The following is a 14,280-nucleotide window of genomic DNA, read 5'->3' on the forward strand; positions in this document are numbered from 1 at the left end:
TTTCTTATTCATCATTTTCAATGCAATCCCCTTAGCCAAGGATACGGCATCCTGGGTTGGGCCTCTACCACCCTCACTGTTCTCATCTTCCACCCCATCTAACCCTCAGATTCAAGTCAAGACCAATGTTCCTAACTTTGGACTTGTCACCGACAATGACGTCTCTAAATTGCTAGGGTTGCTCCTGCCTCCTCATTTTCTCACTTACTCTATTTTCCTGGAAAGGTATTCACTTAGCTCATGCACTTGGCAAAATTATACCATACTTTAAAGCTCTACTATGTGCCCCCAACTTTACATACATCCATGCTGAGTTAGCCATCTCCTACTCTGCTCACCCACAATGCTAGGCAAGTCTCTATTCACACTCATCACAGAGTATTATAATTGTTACTTTACTTACCTGTCTTGTATATGGCATAGTAAGTTCCTAGACGACAAGAGCTGTGACATTCATTTTGTATACCTATTCAGCCTGGGGTAATGCAAATTTATGTCTGACATAATTTCGTTTATTTACAAGATGCAAACTTGATAGGGCCAAAATAGTCTTGATACTAACATCTTTTAAAGATCTCCTAATACTCATTATAAAATAAATATCAGGCAACAGGATCCTGAATAAAACAGTTGACTACAAGATATATTTAAACTCTTGACTGTCAAAACACCACTGCTCTAAAAATGCAATGGAGAGCAGATTTCATAAAACAGGAATACAACAAAAAAACGAAGCACAGCAGGGATAACACACTGACTTAACCAATGCTTCATCTGATGTCCATATCCAGATACTGTTAATTCTGGTAACTAAGAGGGCTTAAAACCCTTTGTTGTTATAACTGTAGTAAATCAAGAAAGGATAAATACTCCAAAGCCAGAATTTATTTTCTAAAACAGGCAATGATTTTCTCCCTTGCCACTTTGTTGAAATGAATTATTAGAACAGCCGACTTTGAAGCTACTATGGGCCAGCCAAGCATATCCTAAAGATTTTTTTTCTTTCTTTCTTGCCTGCACTTCAAAAATACGGTGCTCTGGGACTTAAAATGTGTTAACCTAAAGAAAAATGCTTAGAAATTGGGGGACGGGGCGGGGGGGCACGCAGAGTAGTGATCTATGGATGTTAGGAGAATGTTCTCATGGAAAACAAGCCTCCCAGGACTACTACATTGACTCAGGGTTACACCAATATTTATGACTTTATGCAGGTAAGGTTTTAAAAGCTGAAAATTTCAAACTGTGAAGTGATACACGAATCAAAGAGGCGGCATACCTGCTACAAAAACTACTGTGTGACCCAAAGGACAAATAATTTGCCAAAGGACAGCCTGGCCCTACAGCCGGTAGGACGGTCTCTGAAGATAAGCAGCAGCTGCCCGCTGAACAAACTCCCCCTACCTGAAAAGCGAGCGGCTGCCCGGCGTGTGACAGAGTATCGGAGAACCGATTCTGTGCAGTACGAAACCACCAGAGCAAAATTTAAAAATTTCAGGAACATCTATACTCTGAGGGAACAACGCACACATGTACATACCGAAGGGAGGATACCCAGTTCTGCCAGAGCGTGCAAACTTCGGCGGGTCTTTCAATGCAACAATTTTCGGACAAAATCCTAACGATTCTCGAGTATATTAGAAGAGTCGGACACGACTTAGCGACTAAACCACCACCACCTGGGGAGGACTAACTCATAGTAAAAAGAGGGTAAGGGCTGATGAAAAGCTCACCAGTGTAAATAACAAAGGAACGAATCGTGGCTGCTTTGTGAATCTCTCCGACTTGTGGGGGAACGGGGAAGAATGTTGCTTTCAAAGACGAGGGGGACGACACTGACCATTTTGGCCATTAGACTGGACGGGTAGTTGCAGCCTCGCTGAAGTGGGAAGGAGGAGTCGGAGGGGTGGGAGGGGTAGGAGAGGTCGGACCGGAGCATCAGCCGCTGCAGGGGGTGGGGTGTCCCACCCCAGGCAACCCAGCTGAAGGGCGGCTGGCCCGCGCGAGGCGGCTGCACCCAGGTCACGCCCGGAGGTCGGAAGGCTCCTCGCCGGGGAAGGAGAAAGACCCGAGTCCTCGCGCACAAAGCTGCCGCCGCCCAGGCAGCAGGCGGGCTGCGCCCAACTTCGGGGCGAGAAGCCGCCGGCCGCAGCCTACCACCGAGTTCCTCCCCTCAGACCCTTGGACGCCTGGGCGTCCAGCACAGTCTAGCGCTCATCCGCGGCGCCTCGCGCTGGAGCCGTTACCCCCAACGAAGCCGCCGCCCCGGGGACAAAGTCCTGGTCCCCTCCCCGCCGTCGCCTCGCCCCGGCTCCTCCCTGACAAAAAAAGTTATGGGTCACCGGCCGCCCTGGGGGCCCGGCGCGGTTCTCTCCACAGGACTTACCAGAGCGGCTCTCCAAGCTCGACCTCCAGAACCGCGACTTGTCTGGCTGGCAACGACAGCGACGGCTGCTGCTCCGAATAAGCAGCACCACCTGCCCCCGCCTTCTTCCTAGCAGAACGGGTCCTGGCGAGCCATCTTCCCCCTCCGCTCACTGACTGACAACCCAGTCCCGAGCGCCGCCACAGCCGCCAGCTACTCTGACGGGCAAGACCAGGGACCCGTCCCCAGGCAGCCAACCACCACCGCCCCACGCCAGCTCGGCGTATCGCCGCTCGCTGGGGCGGGATCAGAGCAACTTCTGCACCAATGAAGATCTTCTTTTGCTAGGCCCGGGGCGGGGCCATGAGGTGGGAGGGAGGGAGACTTGGTGGGCGTGGTCTGAGCGATAAGACGTGGTCGGCGTCCCCAAGGAGAGATGATTGACTGTTAAGATTGAAGCTGCATCTAGGCGATAGTGATCAGAGAAGATCTACTGGACTCAGCCTTTAGTATTTACAGCTCTTCCAGAAGAAAACAAGCCTTTCGGAATGATGTTCACCATAATCGCAGAAGAGAAACTAACTGACATTTTAATTTATTTCTTGGTCAGGAGGATTTACTTCACAGTAATTTGAGTCACCAGAATTTCTCAAAACCTTATCAAATCCTGAAGTGGGGGATGGGGGGGGAGGGAAATGGTAATAAAATACGGTTTTTGCAAAATGGTAATAAAAACTCTTTTCCTCTTACATCATTGCTTTTGGCCTTAGTCTGGAAAAAAGTCAAACACAATTCCACAGTATCCGTTCCATGAGCTGCTTTTTTTTTTTTCCCTTCATCTTCCCTCCCTTCTCTTCTCCTAAATACTAAATATTTTATATAACGACTGGAACCTAAGCACATCCCAACTGTTTCCTACATATAGTTACTCTGTTTTTTACCTTGTCAGCTTATCCTACCACATCCCTCTCAAGTCTCATCAGAATTAATTAGAAAGAAAATGAACTTTCAACCTGAAAGATGGGAAGCCACTCTAGTTTTTAAGAAAGAAGAACTTCTAAAGCACCAAGATCTTTTCAAACATGGCAAACACATAAATCACAAGCCCACAGTAAGAAAACATATTACTTAATATTGAAAGAGCATCAAGCAAACAACTTCATTAGGGTATATCTATAGAACAATCAGGATTCGCCATCCAAGAGAATAGACAGATTTATAAGCAAATAATAAAATATGGTGATGAGGGCAACAGAGCCAGGTTCAATGAGCCAAGGGAACGCAGGAAAAATTATTGTGTTTAGGAAAGTCAGGGAACTTCACAAACAAAGTAAGATTTGAGTTGGATCTTAAAAAGGTGAATAGGGAATTTCCCTGGTGGTCCAGTGGCTGAGACTCCAAGCTGCCAATGCAGGGGGCCTGGGTTCAATGCTTGGTAAGGGAATTAAATCCCACATGCTGCAACTAAAGACCTGGTGCAACCAAATAAATATTAAAAAAAAAAAAAAAAAGTAAATAGGAGTTTGCCAGAGAAGAAAATTAAAAGGCGTTTCAGGAAGCAGGAACAGCAAGTTCAAAGACGCAGAGCTGTGAAAGGGCTCTGAGTGGCTGGGGGAACACTGAGAAAGTTGGTAAGCTTGAAAGGTAAAGTAGCAGCCAAAAATTAAGCTAGAACAAAACATTATAGAGATTATAAAGGCCATACAAGCTACACTAAGGTATGTAGATGAGCATTGTCCAACAGAGACTTCTGTAATGGTGAAAATGTTCTATATTTGTGTTGTCCAATAGGATAATCACAAGTGGCTATCCAGCACTTGAAATATGGCACAGCGTGCATGCTAAGTCACTTAAGTTGTATCCAACTCTTCATGACCCCATGAACCATAGCACACCAGGCTCCTCTATCCAAGGGATTCTCCAGGCAAGAGTACTGGAGTGGATTGCCATGCCCTTCTCCAGAAGATCTTCCCGACCCAGGGATCAAACTATCTCTTATCTCCTGCATTGGTAGGCAGGTTCTTTACCACTAGCATCACCTGGGCACAGAAGAAAAACTCAATTTTTTATCTGAATTTAGTAACTACCATATTGAACAGCTCAGGCTTAGACTTTATTCTATAGGCAATCATGAACCAATAGAAGCTTATAATCATGTGAACAATACAATCGGTTTTCTTTTAGAGGGTGAGAATCTTAAAGACAGTGCCTGTCTCTCCTTTGACAGGAATCTTGTCACTAGATTCCTTGTCACTTCCCCCTCCACTAGACCAGGGTACTAGTGGAGGATTGGCAGTATAATTTAGGTCGGCTGGGCTAGAGTCAGGGGAAGTGTTGGCTGAAGGAAGAAGGGTAAGAAGATCTGGAGAGTGTGTCGTACTCTAACATTCTCACAGAAGGCAAGCAGTCAGATCCCAGGAACTTGAATTCTGCCATCAAGTCCTGATAGCATAGGGAGTAGGAGACTGAAGGGTCAGAGAGGGAAAGAAAGCCAAAGCCTCAGCTGGATCAAAAAATAGAGAGCAAGGGTGAGCAGAGGAGTACACGCACAATCAGTTTTACTGGCAATCAGCCTTGTGGGACACTGGATATGTTGGCCTGATTTAAAGAGCCAGAGAGTCTGTTGGCAAGAAGGCCCAGTAGGAGCAGAGCAAGACTCCAGCAGAGACAAAGTGCCAAACCACACCTTCAGATGTGGGAAATGGAGGCAAATACTTACTGACTTCCTGCACTGTACACAGAACCGACTTGTCAAGCATACAAAGGAATGCCAGAAGCACATAGTATAGGGCCTTGGGTAACAAAGAGGGGACAAGTAAAGCAAAGTTTCATCATTTGTCACAACAATAGGAGAGATGGCACAGAGCAGTACATGACTGATTCATTGTTCAGCGCTGGGCAATAACTGCTGTGTGACTTCAGATTAGGGAGCAAGCCTTCCAGTTGAGAGTGGTTGGAGAAGCCAAAGCGTCACAGGGGGAGGTAAAAACTGAGCCACGTCTTGAAAAATGGGCAGAAATTTGAATTCGGAAAGTGTGAGAAAGAAACTCTTGGAATTCCTGGAAAAGAGACAGAAGAACGGAAATACAAGCAGCTTACAGAAGACATGGGAAGCCTTTGAACTGGCCAGAGCCTGGCAAGCTAGGTTGGAGGAAGACAATAGAGGGCCTTGAAAGCCAACTCCAATGTTAGATTCTGTCAGTTTGCCTAGTAGCTTCCTGTCTGTTCCTTAGAGTTGCTTGGGATGACTTTCAAAAATAGAAATGCCCACATCAAATAAATCAGAAAACTGGGGTACAGGGCCTGGATATAGCGTTTATTTTAAAAGCTTTGCAAGTGAATCTAACATACTCCCAGGGTTGTAAACAGGGGAATGACATCATAACATTTCACTAACACTAAATCAAGATCGTACATAGGATGGATTGAGTGGCAAGAAACTGAGACTGCCCATATATATTTATATATTTGTTTCCTTTCTGCAAAAAGAGAGGAAGCAATTTATTGGCTGACTTCACTTCCTGTTTTACAGTGGTAAGATGATACAGAAGGCAATTTTAGTCACCTTCCCTCTAAGTCAGAGTAAAACCAAAACTCAAGTTTATGTTTGCGGTCCACTCTCCTGTCACAATTTGTGCATACAAAAACAATTTCCAACAGTAACACTCTGCAATTAACAGTTACACATAACCATTTATATTTTAGCAGCAAAGCACTAGGAAAATGCCCAAGAACATTCTGTTTCAAAAGGGAAATGCTTTTAACCTCTTTATGAAAGTCAGCATATTCCAAACCTAAACTACCCATCTTTGCTAGTCTCTAGTATCCACAGGCATAATTCTACACTATTAAAATGTTTTTACCTTCTTGCAAGTAACTATATTAAATGCCAGTTGAACATTACAAAGCCAGTTGAACATTATATATTTTATGCTATTAAATTTCAGAAACTTGAAGAAAAATTTAGCTCAAATATATTTCTATTAAAGTTAACTGTAAAACATCTGGGTAATATGACAATTTTCTTCCAGGTTTTTGAGTTAGAGTTGACATATAGCATTGTGTAAGTTTAAGGTATGTGGCAGGATAATTTGATATACACAGACTGTGAAATGATTACCACAATAAGATGAGTTAACACTTCTACTACTTCATATAGTTAACTTTTTTTTCTTTTTGGCTGCTGTTATGAGAACATCTAGGATCTACCCTCTTACCAACTTCCAAGTATACAATACAGTACTGTTAACTGTAGTCAGCATGCTGTAAATTATATCCCAGAACTTATTCATCTCATAACTAGGAATTTGTACCCTTTGGCCAGTAGTATCTCCCCATTTCCCCCAGTCTCTAGCCCTTGGTAACCACCAATCTATTCTTTGTTTCTATGTACCATGACTATTTTAAGTGAAAGTGCCAAAGAATTTTACCTTGAAAAAAATATGAAGAACATGTTACATTAGTGGCAAGTATGTTAAAACATTTTTTTTTAAATTTAAAACAAAAAGAATGTGCTGAGAGCTCATTCTATCTTTACTGTGCCATACCAGATTCCCCTTCTAAAAGTGCCTCCAGCAGGGGCACAGGCATGATCTATGCCACACAACCCCCTTCTTAGAACCTTGCTGGTCAAGGGAAGCCAGACCTAATGATGTGAACACTCCACCCAAACAGGGGCGGCGGTGACTACCTAAGCCCATCCTCTTTCAAGACTATGAACTGGAAATGGGAAGAGAAAATCAATCATGTGGTGGGTGCAGAAGCTAGGTGTAGAAAGAAGGCTTCTCAAGGTGTAGAAAGAAGCCCTGAGAGGGGCAAGCTCTGAGTAAACTGAAGCCATCAGGCAGAGAAGAGACGTACAAAGTAGGGGATGAAGTAATTGGTAACAAAGGAGCAGTAGAAATAGAGACCAAGTAGAACACGTCATCATAATAAAGATGGGGACCAGTGAAATCCTGCTACTGAGGGAACAATGAAATAACCCATTTTCCACTGCTGCCCTGAATCACTCCAGTTTCCAGTGTTTGTGTTCAACATCTGTAAGAACCAACTGCAGCCGTTTCCAGAGTCCTACAAGGTCCCCCTCTGCATCACCTAGGATATTCTAAGTAAATTGTGGGACCTGCCATGCTTGTATAAACCAATAAGCAGACTTTCAGAATCATGGATCAAGTGAAAGAAGCTGGATAAACTGCATTTTGCAAAGAGAATTTTATCCTCCAAGGTTGGTTCCAGGTTTTTCTAGGACTAACATCCTAGAAAGAAAACAATATTCTCTATATCTTAAAAAAAAATCATAAGCTAAAATTTCAATACCTTTGTAACAGATATTTTAAGGGGAAAAATCTTTTTTTCTCTTATCTTTTAGCAGTAGAGCCAATCTTGTTCATATTTCTAAAAAGTCATATATATAGGGGTGGAAAGCCTAATTACTAACTACTACCCTCATGATTAGAAATAAAAAATATCCACATATATCTTCTAAGACATTTTATTAACCAGTGTTTTCTAGAAGAATTATTGTTGAGGGGGTCTTGTTTTTCAGGTTTTATAAATCATGTTTCTGAAAAATATTTTATGACATGGGAAAAAGATGGGTACAAAACTCCAATATGACATAGTCACAATGGTGCAAATGTTCATGTCTGGGAGATGTGTCAGTGATATGTAAGCACGGAGAAATTATGACTGAATTTTATTTTCTTCTTCACGTATGTTTTTAATTTACCAAATGTTCTATAATAAATAAGTGTTAGTTTTGCAACCAAAAAAAAAATGTACATTATTTTTACAGTGAAGAGACAGCAGACTGTACATCATTTATTGTTAATTCTGCCCAAGCAAACCTCAGTTAAACACTCTTTCTTTTACTCTTAGCCAATGAATTATTCAAAATTCTTTAAAGCGCGCTCATAAATCCCGCAGAGAAGCTCTTGTTACTGCTGACAAGCAAAAGACCCCATCAGTGCTTATTTAATAGAGACGCATAAACTTGTATGCAGATTTTCTTTTCCAAATGAGGTCCCAGAAAACACAGAAAATATATATAGACAACTGTGACAAACAAAGCTCCCAGAGGAAGTGGAAAGGTGTTGTGCCATCTTTGGGTGCCCCACAGTAGTAAAGAGGAACTTCAGAACACAGAATAAAGGAGAACCTGAAAAGACAGGAGTTTTCATCCTCTGTCTCCATTTGGTTGATAAATCTTTTTCAGGTTTTCACATGTCCATACACCAACTGGAAACCTGATTTCTCTGCTTTTCAGCCTACTCACTGCATTCATCAGATGTGTATTTCAGTTGTATTCAGTCTAACACTTCATTGTGTATCAATTGTTGAACAATTGAACAATTTTGTTCCCAAACTGTTTCTCATGTGTTAATCTCTCACCCAGAGAATAGAGGCATCAATAGAGCCACACGCTTCCTTGGTTCCCTTGCCCAGTGGTACCACTGAAGCAATTTAAGAAGCACAAGTACTAGTTGAAGAGTAGATGAGTCTGGGAAGTCGAAGCCCAGCTGCAAGAAGGATAACAAAGAGAGGCAGGAAGTGGTGCATCCCCAAAGAGTTTTGCCAACCCGTTCACTCTGGTCTGTAACTCTTGAGTTAAGAGAGTCCAATGTAAGAATAATACTTCTATTTTTCAACTTTGCTCTCATTTACTTAGTCACTATCACCACACCCTGATATTTATGCAAAAAAAAAAAAAAATTCCAGTGAGCAAATTCAGCATCATAACCAGTGTTCAGTAAGGACAAGCCCATCACACTTTCTTCCTCTACCATCATGTTAAAGTGATTCAGTCCTCTGTCAAGCTGTTCTCTCTGGATACCCATTATGTCAGCAAAAACAAGGAACACCTTCTCTAGACTTCTCTGTTTACTCGAGGCACAGGTGTGGGACACGTGTCCAGGCCCAGCATCCTCGTGTCTTTTAAAGGGTATCGTCCCCCAAAACCTCTACCTCTACGGTTTGAATCATGATACTAATCCTTAAAGTCACTCTCAAGGATTTTTTTCAAATTTAAATTACACCAGGAAGAGAAGAAATCACATTTGTCACAAATAAATTAGCAGAGTTTGGGGTCTGGCTCTGTGGGGAGGTATGGCGGCAGGACCAGCCAGGAAAATGCCAGTGGCAGTGATGGTGGCAAGTTCCTTCAGTTTCAGAAAGTTGCTAGATCAGTCGGACAACTAGGAGCTTGAGGCTCCGGGGGAAATTGTTATACCCCCAGTGTATGGCCAGCTTCTAAATTTATATCTGCTCCATAATAACGTGAATAATGCGGGAAACTTTTGAAAAAAGATATTACATGCTATAAAACCTGCAAATTCTGAACTTGGTCAGTAGGACAAAGAATTTGGCAGAGAGATTTCCGCAGAATCTATTTCACCATCAAAGCTCACCAGTGGTCTGAGATGGTCCAGCCAATCGTGGAAGTGCTTAGAGATGCAACCTGGAGAGGAGCCTTCTCCCTGATCTCTCAAACATATACATCTATCGTCATCACCTGCTATTTTGCAACCTTTGTTGGACTTCCAGTGGAAGAGGCTGTGAAAGGTATACTAGAGAAGGATGGTAGGCTGATTCCACCACAAGGATGGTCATGCCCACAAAGCCACTTGCAGGGGCCCTGGATATTTCCTCTAACAGGTTTATTGCTTTATCACAGCCTGCCCCTGTTCCACCCATTCCCAGTGGGCAGCAGTTAGCCTGACTCACCGACTATGTGGCTTTCCTTATCATTTATCATTCTGAGTTCAAGACCCACCTTCCAAATTCTGAATACTGACAAATAGAGAAATGTAAAGTGTTTATTTTCAATTTTATCAGATGGATTAAGCACCTTAGCATTCCTAAATATTTGATAAAATACCTATATATAAACTAAACTATAATGGTTGTTGAAACAATTCTCATTTTTTAATAGTTGACAATTTTGATGGAGCCCATCAGTATTATGCAGTCAGTTTATATTTCCTACTGACTCATAAAATACTGCCTTCCTGCTTCATGTAGAACAGTGGTTATCAGTTGTTTTTTTCTGCCCCGGCGCACAGCACACTCCCATCTGTACCATAGGTTGATAGCTGCACTGACAGTTTGAGGAGGACTATCCCCAGGGGCAGTATCTGAATTGCTGAGGACCCTAATTCATCCTCTTTGGAGAATATGCTCTTTTCCTCTCACCTCCTGAGAATCACAAATATAAAATACTGAGAGCTGAGGAAGAAAAGATCATTTCCTTAGTAAAGCAATTTGTTAACTTTAGATTTTTTTTCTGAGAGTGTGACTACATCTATTGCCGGCAGCGGAGGACTTGCCATGAGAATAAGCTTAAGACATTCATGGGAAGTATTCATTTGTATTATTTCCTTTCAGAAGAAGGAAAATGTACGGGTGGAATGCATAATTTGGGAAAGAAGCTATTAAGTGATACACTTTGTACAGCTGTCCTGCAGCCTATTGATTGCTTATATTCATCCCTTGGGTCAAGTTCTGCCCTTGGGAGAGATACTGAACAAATCTTTCATTTTTGTGTGTGACAGCTCTCTGAATATTTGAAGTACAATATTTGAAATACAATATTTAATTATTGTATCTTCAGGCTTCCCTGGTGGATCAGACAGTAAAGAATCTCCCTGCAATTCAGGAAACCCGGGTTTGATCCCTGGGTCAGGAAGATCCCCTGGAGAAGGGAATGGCAACCCACTTCAGTATTCTTGCCTAGAGAATTCCATGGACAGAGAAGCCTGGTGGGCTCAGTCCATGGTGTTGCAGAGTCAGACTCGGCTGAACAACTAGCACTTCACACTTCACTTCATTGTATCTTCAGGTTAAAACCACCTCACCTCCTAGTTCATTTATTCTGCACTTGTTCAATAAATATTCAATTTAATTCTTCAACTAGCCTGTCCTCCTATGAATGCATTCTAGTTTGTCATTGGTCATTGTCTCTGTTAAAGTACAAATGTCTTAATTAAACAGAAATAAAATATGTAATGGTAAAAAAAAAAAAAAAACTTAGCAGAGATTGGGAATTTCCTGACCAAGTCCAGTGGTTAGGACTCTGCAAGAATATTGGAGTGGGTTGCCATGCCCTCCTTCAGAGGATCTTCCCAACCAAGGGATTGAACCCAGGTCTCCTACATTGCAGGCAGATTCTTTACCATCTTGGACTCTGCACACTCACTGCGAATGGCCTGGGCCAATCCCTGGTTGTGGAACTAAGATTCTTTAAGCCTCAGGGGCACAACCAAAAAAAAAAAAAAAATAGAGATTATTTTATCCTATCTCTAAGACAAAGCAAGGCGTTAGGAAAGACAATGGGGAGGACAGATGGCAGGAATGTAGATATCTGAGACTGGGACAGTATCTAGGAAGCTCCATGGGCAGTAAGATGCTATGTGGAGATGAGAAGAATCAGGATCACTGATGAAAATAAAATATGCTAAAGGGGTCAAGGAGGGATAGGATATGTTGACTTGGACCAGTCCTGACAGCTCTGCAATTGCAATTTTGCTATAATTGAGGTATAACATACATACAGAAAAACAGAGAAAACAAAAATATGTTGCCTCAGTGGATTGTTGTAGGTGAACAATGCAACCACTGATCCAGGTCAAAAAAACTGACAATGATTCAGAAGCTCCCATGGGCCTGCTCCCAATCACCACTCACTCCTTCCTTCCCAAAGATAGCCTCCTTTAAAAAAAAATTTAATTTATTTATTTAAATTGGAGGCTAATTACTTTACAATACTGTAGTGCTTTTTGCAGAACATTGACATGAATCAGCTATGACTGCACATGTGTTCCCCATCCTGAACCCCCTCCCAACTTCCTCCCCATCCCATCCCCCAGGGTCATCCCAGTGCATCAGCCCTGAGCACCCTGTCTAATGCATCAAACCTGGACCGGGGATCCACTTCACACGTGATAATATACACATTTCAACGCTACCCTCTCAAATCATCCAACCCTTGCCTTCTCCCACAGAGTTCAAAAGACTGTTCTTTATATCTGTGTCTCTTTTGCTGTCTCATATATAGGATCATCGTTCCCATCTTTCTAAATTCCATATATATGCATTAGTATATTGTATTGGTGTTTTTCTTTCTGACTTACTTCACTCTATAATAGGCTCCAGTTTCATCCACCTCATTAGAACTGATTCAAATGCATTCTTTTTAATGGCTGAGTAATATTCTGTTGTGTATATATACCACAAATCCCTTATGCATTCATCTGCCAATGGACATCTAGGATGCTTCCATGTCCTAGCTATTGTAAACAGTGCTGCGACGAACACTGGGGTACACGTGTCTCTTTCAATTCTGGTTTCCTCAGTGTGTATGCCCAGCAGTGGGATTGCTGGGTCGTATGGCAGTTCTATTTCCAGTTTTTTAAGGATTCTCCACATTGTTTTCCATTGTGGCTGTACTAGTTTGCATTCCCACCAACAGTGTAAGAGGGCTCCTTTTTCTCCACACCCTCTCCAGCATTTATTGTTTATAGACTTTTTGATAGCAGCCATTCTAACTGGAGTGAAATGGATAACCTCCATTTTGACTTCTATTACTTTAATGTAGCTATGTATGCTTATTAAATTTGATGTAAATGGAATCATACAGAATCTATACTCTGGAGTCTGGCTTTTCTTCCCTCTCCATCTTGTTTGTGGGTTCCATCCATGTTTCTTGTTGTGATTATAGCTTACTCATTCTCATTGCTATATGGAATTCTACTATATGAATATGTCAAAATGTATCTGACAGTTTTGCAGCTGATGGACATTTGGGTAGTTGTCAGAAGGTGGGCTCCCCTGGTAGCTCAGCTGATAAAAACATCAGCATGCAATTCAGGAGACCCCAGTTCAATTCCTAGGTCAGAAAGTTCCCCTGGAGAAGGGATAGGCTACCCACTCCAGTATTCTTGGGCTTCCCTGGTGGCTCAGATGGTAAAGAATCTGTCTGCAATGTGGGAGACCTGTGTTCAATCCCTGGGTTGGGAAGATCCCCTGGAGGAGGACACGGCAACCCTCTCCAGTATTCTTGCCTGGAGAACCCACATGGACAGAGGAGCCTGACGAGCTACAGTCCATGGGGTCACAAAGAGTCAGACACAACTGAGCGACTAAGCACAGCAGCACAGAAAGGTGGGGGGGCTATTACAAATAATGCTGCTGGGAACATTCTTATACTATGTGACTCTCAGTGCACAAATATGTGTACTTTTGTGGTAAATACGCAGGAGTGGAACTTCTGGTTATAGGGTCAGCTTATGCTCGCCTTCACCGTGACACTATCAAATCATTTTCCTAAGTAAATGTATCATTTACATATCCAGCAGTGGAATATGAGAATTCCAATTATGCCACATCCTTGTCAATATTTGTATTACCAGCCTTTTAAATTCTAGCTATTCTAGCAGATAGATAATGGCATCTCATTGTGGTTTTAATTTGCATCTCCTGAATAACTAATGCAGATCTTTCCATGTTCAGCAATTTTAAAGAATCTGCCTGTCTGTTTCATTGCAAATCACTGCTCAGTCAAATTTGGATTCAGAATCAAAAATCTTTTTTCAGTTCAGATATGTTTGACATGTGAGTATATGCTAAGTGGCTTCAGTCATGTCCGACTCTTTGTGACCCCATAGAATATGGCCTGTCAGGCTCCTTTATCTACAGGATTTTCCAGGCAAGATTATTGGAATGGGTTGCCATCCAGGGGATCTTCCCGACCCAGGGTCAAACCCACATATCTTACGTCTCCTACATTGGAAGGTGGGTTCTTTACCACTAGTGCCACCTGGGAAGCACATATTTGACAAATAACATTGTAAATTTCAGTTGTATAACATGTTGATTTGATACATTTTTATATTGTAGTATGATTACCATTGTAGCTATAGTTA

General features: G+C 42.2%; 1 protein-coding gene and 1 pseudogene across 2 annotated transcripts in view; one reads left to right on the forward strand and one right to left on the reverse strand.

Annotated features, from left to right (window-relative positions):
- HYCC1 (hyccin PI4KA lipid kinase complex subunit 1) overlaps positions 1–2,624 on the reverse strand; it is an 85,948-nt gene extending 83,324 nt beyond the window's left edge. Inside the window, exon 1 of one of the 2 annotated variants that reach the window (XM_061413695.1) lies at positions 2,384–2,622. The gene's annotated coding sequence lies outside the window, so the exon portion shown is untranslated. Of the gene's footprint in view, positions 1–2,383 lie in introns of both variants that reach the window. The other variant, XM_061413696.1, reaches the window with a different exon arrangement.
- Positions 2,625–9,490: 6,866 nt separating this feature from the next.
- LOC133246743 (COP9 signalosome complex subunit 8-like) lies at positions 9,491–10,154 on the forward strand (annotated as a pseudogene).
- The last annotated feature ends 4,126 nt before the right edge of the window (positions 10,155–14,280 follow it).

The sequence above is a fragment of the Bos javanicus genome, chromosome 4 (assembly GCF_032452875.1).
Source record: "Bos javanicus breed banteng chromosome 4, ARS-OSU_banteng_1.0, whole genome shotgun sequence".
In the NCBI taxonomy this organism is placed as follows: domain Eukaryota; kingdom Metazoa; phylum Chordata; class Mammalia; order Artiodactyla; family Bovidae; genus Bos; species Bos javanicus.